This window comes from Magallana gigas, chromosome 9 (assembly GCF_963853765.1).
Source record: "Magallana gigas chromosome 9, xbMagGiga1.1, whole genome shotgun sequence".
Taxonomy (NCBI): Eukaryota; Metazoa; Mollusca; class Bivalvia; order Ostreida; family Ostreidae; genus Magallana; species Magallana gigas.
In genome coordinates this window covers 28,949,696-28,963,878 of record NC_088861.1, presented here as the reverse complement: position 1 = coordinate 28,963,878, position 14,183 = coordinate 28,949,696, and the positions used below count along the sequence as shown (strand labels likewise).

Genomic DNA, 14,183 nt, shown 5'->3' with positions numbered 1-14,183 from the left:
AAATCGATCTACCTTCAATTTAATTTATTTTTTAAGTAAAATACATTTATTGACATTGGTACATGTATAAATCACAGAGGAAACATTTACAAATAAGGAATGATTTCAAAACAGTTAGTCTCTCCTCTCTCGTTCTAAATCTATTTGCACGTCCTAAAAACAATCATTGCAGCATTTTAAACGGTTAAGGAGTTGGGGAAGCTGAGTGATCTACTAATTACACACCAGATCTGTTTTTATATCTCTTATATGTTTTAGGCCATAAACTAATTTACAGTTTAAAAATTCCTAGTATGTTGGCTTTAAAGAACGTTTTCCTATATTTCTATAAATAGCTCCCTGTCAAAAAGAGGTAAATATAGCCTTAAAATTGTCATTAAGACACATCAGGTCTCAGAATAACAATATTTTACACAAACATATTCATAGTGATAGTTGCACTATTGTGAAATATCACTGTAGATATCTAATTTTCTTGACCTTTCCTTGATGATACTCTCCGACGTAAAGCTCATCTTCGCTTCCAACACAGAGGCAGTAAGGCTCCATCAGAGAACATCCCGTCGATATGAAACTAACCAACTGACCAATGGGATCCAGAATGTGAACACAGTTGTTTTCTTGGTCAGCAATCAAGATGTTAGCCTGGCTATTCGTGGCGATGCCTTTTGGGTAAAACATTGGGTACGTAGCTGCGGCTTGCTTACCGTGGTAGTGGAATTTGAAAGTCCCTTTGACGTCAACAACAGTCACGCGGTTGTGATGGACGTCTGAAACGCAGACGTCTTGATTTCGATTTTCCGCAACAAACGCCGGGGAATCATACAATGGATGCCCTTTTTGGTCCAATTTATACTCTCTCGTCTTCTTTGCTTCCCGGAAACCTACTACTTGAGCTTGTTTTGTATCGTCTGAGCGCATGGCAACCAAGATGTCGCCCGATATTGAACTGCAAATTCCCCATGGTTTCCATCCTTTCAACTTTAAAATTTCCTCCGTTGTACTGTTGCCCAGCAGACGACAGATTGTTCGTTTTTGCCAGTCAACGTAAATAAATCTTCCTGAATCTGTTACATCGAAGTCATCTGGGGAATTTCCTGAAATTGTCTCTTTTTCATTGCAAATATGCGTTGCTGGATCTATACGTTTGATGCTGTTATCATCTCCACTGACGAAGATGTAATTTTTCCAAACCCTCATCCGCCATAGTGGCTGACAACTTGTTGAAAATTCTTCCTCTACATTTGGTTGATTGAGAAACGCCCGCGAATAGAAAATATCTGCTGCATCTGGCAGATTGGAAGATGAGTCAGGGAAATTTACTGAACGTAAACCCTGTTTATTATGAATTAACCACGACCATAAGGACTTTAGAGTTTCTACGAGGTCCATTGGTTTGGTGAAAAAGAAAGTTCCAGCTACTCTGAAAAGAAGAAAAATACTAGTGTTTAAATGAATGCATTATTCGACCAATGAGTTTCGACTACTGTAAATGTACTACTGTATATTCTATTTAACGCTTTTGGTAAAATGCAGATTCCGCTAAATCAAGTTCATTGCTAAACGCCATGCACATATGTATAGGAATTGTCACATTCAGTAATACACTAATTCAAATCAATGCTAATTTGTTAAAGAACTAATTTCTAACAAATATCGTAAACACCAAATATAATGCGTTTTCAGTAATTGACAAATGAATTTTATTCATCTTAAAACTAATACAAGCTTTAAAACAAATTCAATTTGATAAAAATAAAAATTATTGTTTGAATCATATTCATTAAAAAAATTCTTCCTTTTCACTTGTCTGTTCAAATAGAGCAAAAATTTATTTTAAAATGAAAAAAGTTTTTTCATACCAACCTTCTCGAAGGGTTTTGTTGAGCCAAACTAGCTTTTACAAAATGTTTATTCTTTATCAATCTAAGTTAACTTGTGTATTTCCTGTTTGAAATTAAGATGTCCGTATTTTAAAATTTACAATTTATGAAATAAACCTTGTTGCTTAAACCGAGAACGAAGCATAGATTGATCTACAGTTAAACAAAGTATTTTAATGGTTTCTTTAAAAATGACTTGATATACACTGTATTTTTAAGATTTCCATATTTTATTTGTAAAATAAACCTTGTCGCTCAAACCTAGAACGAAACAAGGAATGATATACAGTTAAACAATTGCTAAGAATTTTAATAGTTTCTTTAAAAATGACCTGATTATTGATATATTTTTGTCTTACCTTTTTTAATAAATTCAATATTCTACTACAGTTATTGCCGAGATCAAAGAGATGCCGCGGACATTATTCTCCAATATACCACGAACGTCATCAGTAAATTATCAGATCAGAAATACCTATTTGTCTCGCACTGACTATGAAAGTACAACTTCAAACCGTAAAAAGTTTTAAAACCATGTCAGTTTCACGTGTTAGTTCCAGTCAAAACGATGTGTATTGCCTCAAATGTTTATTTTTAAGAGATCAATGCGGCTGTTCCTAGCACCTCCCTAGCATTTTTTCACTGCATGTTTTTACATAAAATATATATCGTGTAGTAGTAATAATCGTATTAAATTGCCTTTATAATATTAGGAACATGATATAAAGATATTTTATAAATAAGATAAGAGTATTAAAAAACCAAAGAAATTTCTGTCGTCTGCATGTGATTCCTTTGATCGATACACATGTAAACATTACCAACAAAACCATTGGGGTTACACGGAACAGCCGTCAAAATGACCTAGATCGTCTCTCTATAGGAGAAACGATCCGTAGAAATACTGGGCTGTTAGTAGAATAGAAATAAAGTTCTTGTTATCGTGAATGTTGCAGGATAACCTCCTCGGTCTCGAAATGTTGTTTGAAATATAAAAGCCTCGGCTAACGCCTCGGCTTTTATATTTCAAAACAACATTTCGAGACCGAGGAGGTTATTCTGCAACATTCACGAAAACTCGTACTTTATTTCTTAAATAGTTTCTTACAGTAAACTGCATCGAAACTCGCCTCTACTAACGCATAATGATATTTATATAATCAATATTGTTTGTGTTTGTCTAAGATACATGTACCAGCACTTATCTGATGTGTATTGTTAAGTTCTGTTAGTAAATCCTGTACAGTATGTTGAAACTTGCAAACACAAGGTAATTATCTTCTTGCATTAGTTTTTTTCCGATCCTTTTTACTTTGGTTCTAATCTTCAGGATGCCTCTTTGTTCTACTTTCTGACCTTTTTTTTATCAGCAACTAAAGATTTATGATCAAATTTTTCAAAAAAGAAACGATAAAAATGTATACCTTTTTGCTGATCTATGTTCTAGATTACTGGTTGAAATTTTGAAATCTGTTTATATAAATGGTTATATATCTACATATTCAATGTTTTAAACTAATTCATGCGATATTTGCATTATCTCATCCTTTGTCATGCCAACATGGAGTATATATAGAAGGAACCTGCGGCGGACTCTGATCATGATCTGACGAAAGCTAAGACTAACAGCTACCTAATTTTGTAGATAAAGCCAAGTCGTTGAGAGGAATTTCAAAAATATTTTCTTGAAACATTGTATGAAAGAGACAAGGCAGCGACGAGTTTGCCCTCATACGTACAGAACGATCAAGTTGGATTGGTTGTAGGTCTAATAAAAGCTTTGCTCTTGCCAGTAAGGAATATTTTTAAAGGTCCGAACTACTTTTCTTAATTGATCAATATTTTTTTGTAAGTTTTTACCCTCATTTTTTTTTTTTACCTTGCGTCAATAAAATGTATGAGTATCTCCTTAAAGCAAAGTGTAATGTTTTCTGTCCCGTTTTGAAAGCAATAAAACATTTGAATGTTGTACAATTCTGAGCTACCCATTGTACTTTATGACGGAAAGGAGTAATAACAATCAATTTTTTATTGCAATTTCAGAAAGAACGCACCAAAACGAGAACGTAATTGTGTTTTTATTTTGAGTGTGTCATTAATGAAACATTTTAAGAATGGGCTGTGTCCTAAACCGGATATCTTGTTTAATACTGCTCAAAATGAAAACAGTGGCAATATCCGTCTGGTTACATGTTTTTTTTCTCTAAACAGCATTAGAGAAAGGTTACAAAAACTTGCTTTGCTTTTTTTAACGCTGCATTTTCTTTTTAAATATTTTGTACTCAAATATGATAACAATGCATAGTAACTAAAGATATTCTGGTTAAAAAATAAAGCCTAACGAAGATTGGAGGAATAACTGTTAATGATTATTACCATCAAAATAACAAACTCTTTGTTCTAGGATGTAAGAAGAGAAAAATTATACAAACTGCTGAAAAGTTTCGTTGAATGTGTCAATAAATTTGATTTGATTTACATCATACTTAATTATGTTCAGCAAAAGCTAAAGAGAACGTTTCACATTTTTCTCATCGGAAGTTGTAATTTATTTTTAAATCGTTGCGAAGCTTTGCAGCTGTATGAAGAGTACAAGTATATACGCTATTACATGTAATAGCGTGATCACGTGATGAATGCGTCCTTTCAAAGCAGGCATTGTTGTTTTCATAACCTCGTTGATAATGATCTTTTTTTTTAAATCAGCGCCATATTTTATACGCCTATGACTATCTAATATCTAAAAAAGATGTTTCCTTAAGCTTTATCGCATGCATGGATGATATTCAGCCGATGGTCATCTAGGAAAAAAATTGACGATTCGGAAGATATCTGCCTTTTTCATTCTAATCAATTGATTTAACAATATCATAACTTAAAGTCCATGTATGTTATAAATGTAATTGTAATGTCGATTAAACTTACACTGCATAATGCTATAATTATATGATTAAATACATCAATATTCAAAGTGCTGATTTTCGGTAAGCAAGATAAATGTGCATGCATGTTTACACAAAACGTATTCTTCCTTAAATCTATACATAAGTAAGTATTTATAATGCAATAACCATTACATGTGAACCGCTTAGATTGTCACATCCCTAGACGATAATAAGATTAATGAAATGAAAGTTTCTAACAATCGACAGAGAGCAACACTAGTATCTATATACCTGTACGCGTGGCTGCAGAACTATGGCTTTTCGTGGAATTTGGAGTTTATAAACTTAATTGCTACTGTTCCTTATATGGCAAATAAAAGAAATGAATTTCATGGCGTACATACGAGGACTATTTATTTATATGACTATATACATCTTTTTAAAAATAATTTAAGACGCTTAAAATGCAGTATTCGTTATAGTTCCCCTGTCCCAGTAAATTTGACACCACGCCTAGCAAGCTGCATTTTTATCGTGAGAACAAAAAGCATAATAATATCAAGGGCATTAAAGGTCAGTGTTCATGCTGTCTTGGTTAATTTTGATGAAATTGATAGACAGTCGTGTTTAAAATGATTTTGGAAAAATTCGTGCATAACTTGCTTGATGCATTCTTTCATAACAATGATATTTTAAGGATAGAGAGGTGAATCGAGAGTCAACAATGAATTATCACACAGTGAAAACTTTCAAGAGATCACAATAGAGAAAAATAACTAGTTGATTATTTATTACATCTACACAGGCACGTAGCATTAGTGGTTGAGGCTCCCCCCCCCCAACCCCCCCCACTCCCTTTTATCACAACATTTTTTTTACATAAAAATTGAATTATCATGCCCCACCCTAAACCCCCTTTCTGACATCATTAATGAAAGTAAGGAACAGGTAAAGAAATAAAGAAGTTCTATATGCACCCCCCCCCCCCCCCCCCCGGCGCTCAAACGGTTTTTCACGAGTTTTAAAAGGGTTTATTTTTATTATATTAATTTATTTTTGCTCGTCAAGATTTTTTGAATTGAGTCTGCCCCCCCCCCCCCCCCCCGTTCCTCCTTACAAAAACGATGCTATGTGATTGATACATGTAAACCATAAACAATAAAGTAATAGGACTACAGCTAGACATCCAAGTTTTCGACTATTCTATTAGGTCTTATGCTGAAAGTATAAATCGATGGTTTTGAGATTTACAGTTTATACATGTATTACACTTATTGATTGGTGCAGAAATGAAATCCAAGGGGAAATTAGATGGACCCGCATTTCCCGAAGAGCTACAGTCCTGCAGCTAAGTTTTTGCTATTTTACGCCATATTGAAACACAACTCAATTAGCTACTCGAATGTATCCTAAAAAGAATCTGCATTCTAGCGAGGGTCTATTAGTTAACAATATACAGGTTTTCTTTTTCTTCCGCATGTACATTGTTTGAATATGTATATATGGGCAAGTTCTATTCGCTATAAACAGTTCCTATTCTAATGTCATATTTTATTATTTCCTTTCCTAATTTGTTACCCGTATATGTTTTATTATTGTTTATATTATAATAACCTTCCGTATCACTACATGGGTTGACATAAGTAACGATACAGATTGCATCGAAAGGTATTTCATAATCATTACGCATTAATTTTTATACTATATTTTATTTGCTAGCATTGATGTACTTGATAGAAGCGTGCAAGTGTTTTGCAATTTTGGTAAAGCGTAAACTATCGGTACCCAGTTTATACTCGACATGCCTTTCCTGGAATAAGAGAATCCACACAGAAAAAGATCTTTCAATGACATTTTCTTAAGAAATACACAGTTATTCAACGAAAGTGGCAATAACGCTTTTAGGTAACACTGGTGTGATATTCTATACTTAAATCATTTCAAACAACTGTCACCTGAACAGATCAAAGGAAAACCGGATGCGTGTAAATGGAGACAAACATGCAGCTGCAACACGGTATTACGTAATACAGGCTGCGCATTGTACTGTGTAAGCGTATGCAAGCAAACTTTTTAAACAAGGTGTGTTAACTCGTAATTTACTTTTTTTCTGTGAATTGTGCTTTCATGGCGATTTTCTTTCTGAAATACGTAAACATGTATCTTGTAACGCCATTGCAAATACCACTTGTATAGGGCAGGTGGCGCCTAATTTGAGCACAACTTTAGCGCCATTGAAGTACCATCTCATGACATGTTTTATATTTACTCAAAAATGTTTCAGTGAAATTATGGTGAACTGAAAATTACATTAAGTTGAATAATTTCTTTTTAACCATACGTACGCTCGATCATTTTATATAATAGATTGACATTGAAGTGCCAATGGCATCACAAATCGTCTTGTGTTAAAATGAGATAAATAGTTTCCTTTCAAACATGTACGTTCTCTCGATTAATTGTTAGATATAATAGTGCGTTTCATTTCACATAATGTATCCCAAGATTACCAAAAATTACTGGGTTAAAAAGAGAAAAACCTTCAAATTTCTAAACGCTTTAATTATTTGATCACTTCTTTGATAAAGTTTAAGTTGAGAGCAGCATGCTCATACATACCCAGTAGCAAATGTAGGTTTATTTTTTAAATGCACAATTTTTGGAGGTAATGCTATCTTTCCTTGTTTTAAACCTAAACCTCGAGACATATATATATATATATATATATATATATATATATATATATATATATATATATATATATATATATATATATATATATATATATATATATATATATATATATTCACACAAACACACACACATACACACTTTTCTATAGAAAACTTGAAAATACCCATTTGAGCTGAATTTGTTAGACAAAACGTGGATAAAGTTTAATATTGACAAATCTTTAAATGCACTCGTCTACTACTCGCTTTATTTGAAATACTGAAGTTTTAGAAAAAAATATAATTGCATTTTGCTGTTAAAAGCACAATTAAGCAATAAAAAACATACCTCTTCTATGCATATGTACACGTACATGAATCCGAAAATGCAAATACCAGCATTTTAAAAAAGAAAATCAAAGGTTACCTGGTTCTCGGGACAGGTGATATGTCGTCTGTTCCAGGTATCACTTCTTTTCCTTTTTACCTTTATCTTTGATCGCACGGCGGTATATCTGTCGTTATTTGAATTGGACTTCTAATTTACCGTGCAAATTTTTAAAAACGTCTGTCAGTACCGTTTGCTGTAAGTAAAGAACGACAAAACAGAATTGGGTCTGTTTTTATTGGTTTGGTTTGTATTAAAAAATATACCTGAGGCGAGTCTACCGATAGTACAATGTTATGCTTTGCCGAGGTCACGTGATGCTATTGTGGGTTACCCCGACAAGACAATGCGTGGGCCGACATCTCTGATAATTTTTTTTTTAATAAACTGTTTCATGAAACGCGCGCAAATTCCAGGAAACTATCCCGTAACTTCCGATTTTAGGAATGTTATTATCAGTCTAGAGAGTTTTTATTCTTTGGGGTTGGTTTAATACAAGTTTAATTAAATGACAAGGTATGAGAAACCACAGGCAGGATGACCCGGCTTTATGTGGGTTTTCCAAATATGAATGCAATGAGTGCTATCATAAATAAATGTTTATCTTATTAATGGCGTATATTACGCGTTGAATGGCACCTGTTCCTCCAAACTAGATGTGATGTCATATGAAGACTTAGCATAAATAAAAAAATAAGAATATCGATACGGTAGAAGGACAATCGAAACAACTCCAACTATTATACACTTTAGTTGTGTGCACGGGAGGTCACATTTCGTACTTTATTTGATCTTACATCCAATGTCGGATGATCCCACAATTGTTAAGACCCCCCCCCCCCTTTCACAGTATGAATCTCTGCCATTCAGTCAACTGAATGGTAGCTGAATGGTCTGGAAAGGTGACTGAATGGCATAGTTATGCCATTCAGTCACATTTCAGTTACCGTTCAGTCATATTTCAATTGACGGAACGGCAGAGATTCATCCTGTGTTTATTCTGTTTTTCTTTATTGTCAAATTGATTGACAATATGTTATGTTCTTGATAGTCCCAGCCAGATCACTAATATTACTTATATAATAGTGTTGTGTTGTGCATGTACTATAATAGTACATGCACAACACAACACTATTGTTATTATTATGCCGACTGTTGAATAAACTGACGTACTTTGCTATAAGTAGCTGTGACGTTCGAGTGTTGGCAAGTCCCTAAAAATAATCACCGGGAAAGCAAGCGTTTGTTTTGTGTGTTTTTTTTTCAAATTAATCAATTAATTTGATTGTTTATTTAATCAACAAGTTGTTGTACAATAAAAGGTCAACAAAGGTTTATTGTTCTTTTCAAGAAATGAGACCGAAAAAACTCGAAATGTTTAGCAGACGAAATCTCATTGAATTTTTTTCTTGTACATTCTTTATCAAGCGTCATTCAAAAAAGCGTTTTTGTGATTCTCATTTAGAATTTCTTTGAAAAATGTTCAATCAATTTGTCCAAAAGTTTATAAGAATCTTTAACTTTAAAATTACCGTCAATGATGAAGTGTTTTTGGAAAAATTAATAATTTTAATTGCTTGATGTCAGTCGTATAAATCTACATTTTATATATATAAATACCATAAATTATAATAACGGCTAATTTAGCGTAGCGGTAACGCATTGGGCTTCAAGCTGGAATGATTTTAGCGTCGTGAGTTCGAATCCCGCTGTCGGCGCAAGAAAGATTTTAAAACATTTACCTTGCTCTATTTCGGCATAGTATGCTTACACTATATGAATTCTTTGATACTATGCGAAAATATATGAGTATTGAATATATAGTGACAAACTGACAGAAGGCATAATAATTATAAATATTTATGTTTAAAGCGTAAGGGCCTTGGTAGTATATATATTTACAAATCGGGTATTTGTGAAGTATGCATGTCTTATAACTCGTCCATTATTTGGTCCATATAGTCATTCCTTTCATACCGTGGAGTCCAGTTACACTATGTCTATTCTTTAATACTGTGTGATTTAGAGCAGTTAAGGGGAGCACCGCGCCCCTGTACGGTGATGTTAAATAGGTCACATTGAATCCTTTTAATTGGTTTGTCATTTTTTTTTCAGGTTACGAAATAAGACAAAATACCGCCTGCGAAAAACACCGTGTTTGTAAACAGTCTGCATTAAATATTTTTTTTGTAGAACGTAATATTTTGATAATTAATAATAATAATCGCCATGTATTGCATATTCCCGGGGATCAGTAGAAAGAATATAATAGTTGTGTTGATAGGGTAGTAGTACATGTACTAAATAAGTTCGGAATACGTAGTCAATGCCACCCCCACCTTTTGGATCGCGCTTTAAGAGGGCTTGAATGTTAAATAATTGTGGCCATTTTTAGACTGTATTTATTCTTTTTAGAAGAAGAGCTCTAATAAATGAAAGATATAGGGAAATACTCACCTTTAAAGTTAAAAAAATGTATATGGAATTTTTCTTAAAAATACAGTTTATAGCCTAAAATATCATTTCCAATAAAATTAAGGTAAATCTGATTTTCAAAAGTAAACGAAAGACCAAACAGCGTCAAAGTAAAAGCTTCCGCTTTACAAAATGGTTACACAAAGAGCCACGTTTTGACCAAAAATTTTGTTTCGTTTTTTAATTTCGAGAGAATTGTCTATCTTATTTAGTTTTCTCATTAATAACGTGTTTTAAAAACAAGATTATTGGACACATCCAATGCCCATGAAATCCCATGAACTACTTTGCTTCGCGTTGAAGAAATGGGGATTCAATATATATATATTATATAACTCTTGTTGCAAAATTCAAGACAGCAACTGTTAAACCTTTTTCTACTAGACAGACATATTTTTGTTTACAGCCGCTTACAAAATTTGGTCGCTCTCTGACGCTTTGCCGACATTAAAAGCATGAGAGAGAGAGAGAGAGAGAGAGAGAGAGAGAGAGAGAGAGAGAGAGAAAGATTTATTTCAGTCTTTACTACACAGTATGCATAAAGACACACCAAAAGAGCCCGGCTTTCAGTACTTCAGTACTTGATTAACATAGGTGTACAGTTAATGAGTGACCTACATGTAGGTCATAATTTCAATTTGCGTGGCAATTTTATTTCAAAAAAGTGTGCGCCAAAAAATTATCTCGCTTATAATTTGGAATTGCAGAGGATGTAAACTTCATGGTACACCAGTGTATGGAATTGGAAGATTTTCGACCTTTAATTGACAGATTTATCATGGAGTGAAATTTGAGTAACTGTTAAATATTCATAAATATACCTTTCCCTTTGTACAAGACAATAATTCACTTCAATTATAATTGCTTAATTATTTTATTAACTCTTACACCTCACCTTTGATTTAATTGACTCACTCATATTGAAGTTTTACTCTATGACACATGTCACTCGTGCTTAAGTGCTAATTTCTATTGTTTTCAATTCTTATTTATATTGTGTTATACACCATTGTTGGGGGAGAGGGATTAGGTTTCGGATTGTTCGGGTGTAGTTTTTGGATTCCCAGAAATCACCCATACCGACCTAAAGTTCAAATAAAGTGCTTTTTACCATCTAAAGCATTTTAGTTTTATTGTCGCCGGATGTAAAGAAACGCCATATTTTTCCCGGTGATAGTTTGGTGGAGATATCCTATGGGTAATTCACCCGGGGCTGCTGCATAAACTTTGTAGCAGTTAGATTCCGTGTACCAACAACAAAGCGAGTTTCCCCGAGATTGTTATTCAACGTCTCAGAAATGCAACCCAAGAGCAGAGGATTTCCCCGCTCATTTCGACCATCAAACCAGCGTCGCTGCTTTTCGAGTTTCTGGACACCCCCAGGACTTGCACGACTACACTCCAGACCTGGATCCTGTCCAGCATGCTACAGGTGCGGGAATACTTTTACCCGCGGACACCTGTACTCGTGTCCAGCTACACGTTCGGAGTGTTTCGTGTGTGGATTACTTGGCCATTATGCTAAAATGTGCTTCTACGCAACCATTCCTTGCCATTCTCATCCGCGGAAAACTTACCCGGTGGCGACCAACGACAAACGTTCGTTCAAAAACGGTTCGGCCAAGGATGGAAGGACCTGCAATCGGACAGTATCGTCTGTAGGATCGATTGATACCCAAGAAGGATCAAAACTCGACCCTACTGTAGGAATTTCTGAGAAAAAGCCTCAAGAAGTTTGTGTTGCAATTGCTGATATTTCGCAATGTAGAATGCACCTTGCACAAACCAAGACCTTAAGCAAACGACGCCGGGACGCAAAAAGAATTAAAGATTATTACAACCGACTGGATTTTGCGAAACAGCTGCCATTCCAGCACTTGAGTCCAGAAGACATTCAAAAATTATTTAAGCCTGTTGTAATTCAAGACCACATGACAACGCTGAGAAATCAAAATAAAATGCTAAAGAATGTCGTTAGCAATCTAAGCACCGACTGCTACGATTTAGAACAGTGTCTTAAAGACCTAAAGCAAAGACAGACCATCGCTAACCAGAAGATAGCAGTCTTAAACGACATCATCACCTCTCAAGAATGCGACATTGCGGCCTTAAGGAAAAACTCAAGTTCAAGAAACCGATTTCACAACACTCCCGCGCCCAGACCAAGGACCACGGAAAATAATCAACGACAATTTTACCAGTCCGTCTACTTCGGTCAAAGGCCGCGTGCACCCAGCAATCCTCATTGGTGAGCTTTGAGACGAGGACGTCTCATTTTCCGGAGCGAGAGGGAATTATCACGGAGTGAAATTTCAATGAACTATAATTCAAGACATTTTGTATAAAACTTCAAATTCACATTCCTTTATTTGTTATCAAATTGCTATAATATCTTTATCACATTTTGTCTTTCAAAACATTAATACCAAAACATATGTTTACGTAAGGCGTAATTGCTTAATCGTTGTAAATTAACTCTTAACTTTGTGGACTTGATATAATTGACTCACTCAATTTGAAGTTTTACTCCGTGTCATCTATCACTCATGCTTATAGTGCTAATTACTATTGTTTACTATTCTTATTTATATCATTTGTTCATTATTATCATCAGTCAAGAATTAGGCTTCGGATTGTTCGGGTGTAGTTTTTGGATTTCCAGAATTCACCCTACCGACCTAAAGTTCAAATAAAGTGCTTTTTACCATCTAAAGCATTTTAGTTTAAAAAAAAAAAAAAAAAAAAATAAATAAATAAAAAGAGAGGAATTAGGTTTCGGATTGTTCGGGTGTAGTTTTTGGATTCCCAGAAATCACCTATACCGACCTAAAGTTCAAATAAAGTGCTTTTTACCATCTAAAGCATATTAGTTTTATTGTCGCCGGATATATAGAAACACCTTAATTTCCCCGGTGATAGTTTGGTGGAGATATCCTAAGGGTATTTTACCCGGGACTGCTACATATACTTTGTAGCAGTTAGATCCTGCGTACCAGCAACCGAGCGAGTTTCCAAGAGCATCAACAAACGACGATAATACAACCCAAGAGCAGAAGATTCGACCGCCTTTTACGACCATATACCAACGTCGCTGCTTTTCGAGTTTTGGAAATCCCAGAACTTTCACGGACATACTATACGCCTGGATTCCATCCAGCATGTAACAAGAGATGGATGACGTCATCCTGTGAACACTTGTTCTCGTTCTGTGTGTTTCGTGTGTGGATTTCTTTGCCATTATGCTAATATGTTCTTTTAAGCGACCGATTTATTGCATTCGAATGCTAGGAATATTTTTCTGGTGTGGCGACCGACGACAAAGGTTCGTTTTAAATATGGTTCAGCCCAGAATGCCGTGTTGCAGTTGTGGATCTCCGCAATGTAGAACACATTTTGCATATTCCGACCAAGACCTAAGCAAACGACGCTGAGATACAGACCGCACATTCCCTACAAGTCATTCCGGTGATCTTCTAGACGAGGACGTCTCATTTTTCGAAGCGCGAGTGAATTATCATGGAGTGAAATTTGAGTAACTGTTAAATATTCATAAATATACCTTTCCCTTTGTACAAGACAATAATTCACTTCAATTATAATTGCTTAATTATTTTATTAACTCTTACACCTCACCTTTGATTTAATTGACTCACTCATATTGAAGTTTTACTCTATGACACAGGTCACTCGTGCTTAAGTGCTAATTTCTATTGTTTTCAATTCTTATTTATATTGTGTTATACACCATTGTTGGGGGAGAGGGATTAGGTTTCGGATTGTTCGGGTGTAGTTTTTGGATTCCCAGAAATCACCCATACCGACCTAAAGTTCAAATAAAGTGCTTTTTACCATCTAAAGCATTTTAGTTTTATTGTCGCCG

The 14,183-nt window shown here is 34.6% G+C and overlaps 1 long non-coding RNA gene across 1 annotated transcript; it reads right to left on the bottom strand.

Annotated features, from left to right (window-relative positions):
* Positions 1-599: 599 nt before the first annotated feature.
* LOC136269605 (uncharacterized) lies at positions 600-8,248 on the bottom strand. The gene is made up of 2 exons (XR_010709374.1): positions 7,868-8,248; positions 600-1,423 (listed from the first exon to the last, which is right to left on the bottom strand). It is a non-coding gene; the product is annotated as an uncharacterized lncRNA (long non-coding RNA).
* Between the last annotated feature and the right edge of the window lie 5,935 nt (positions 8,249-14,183).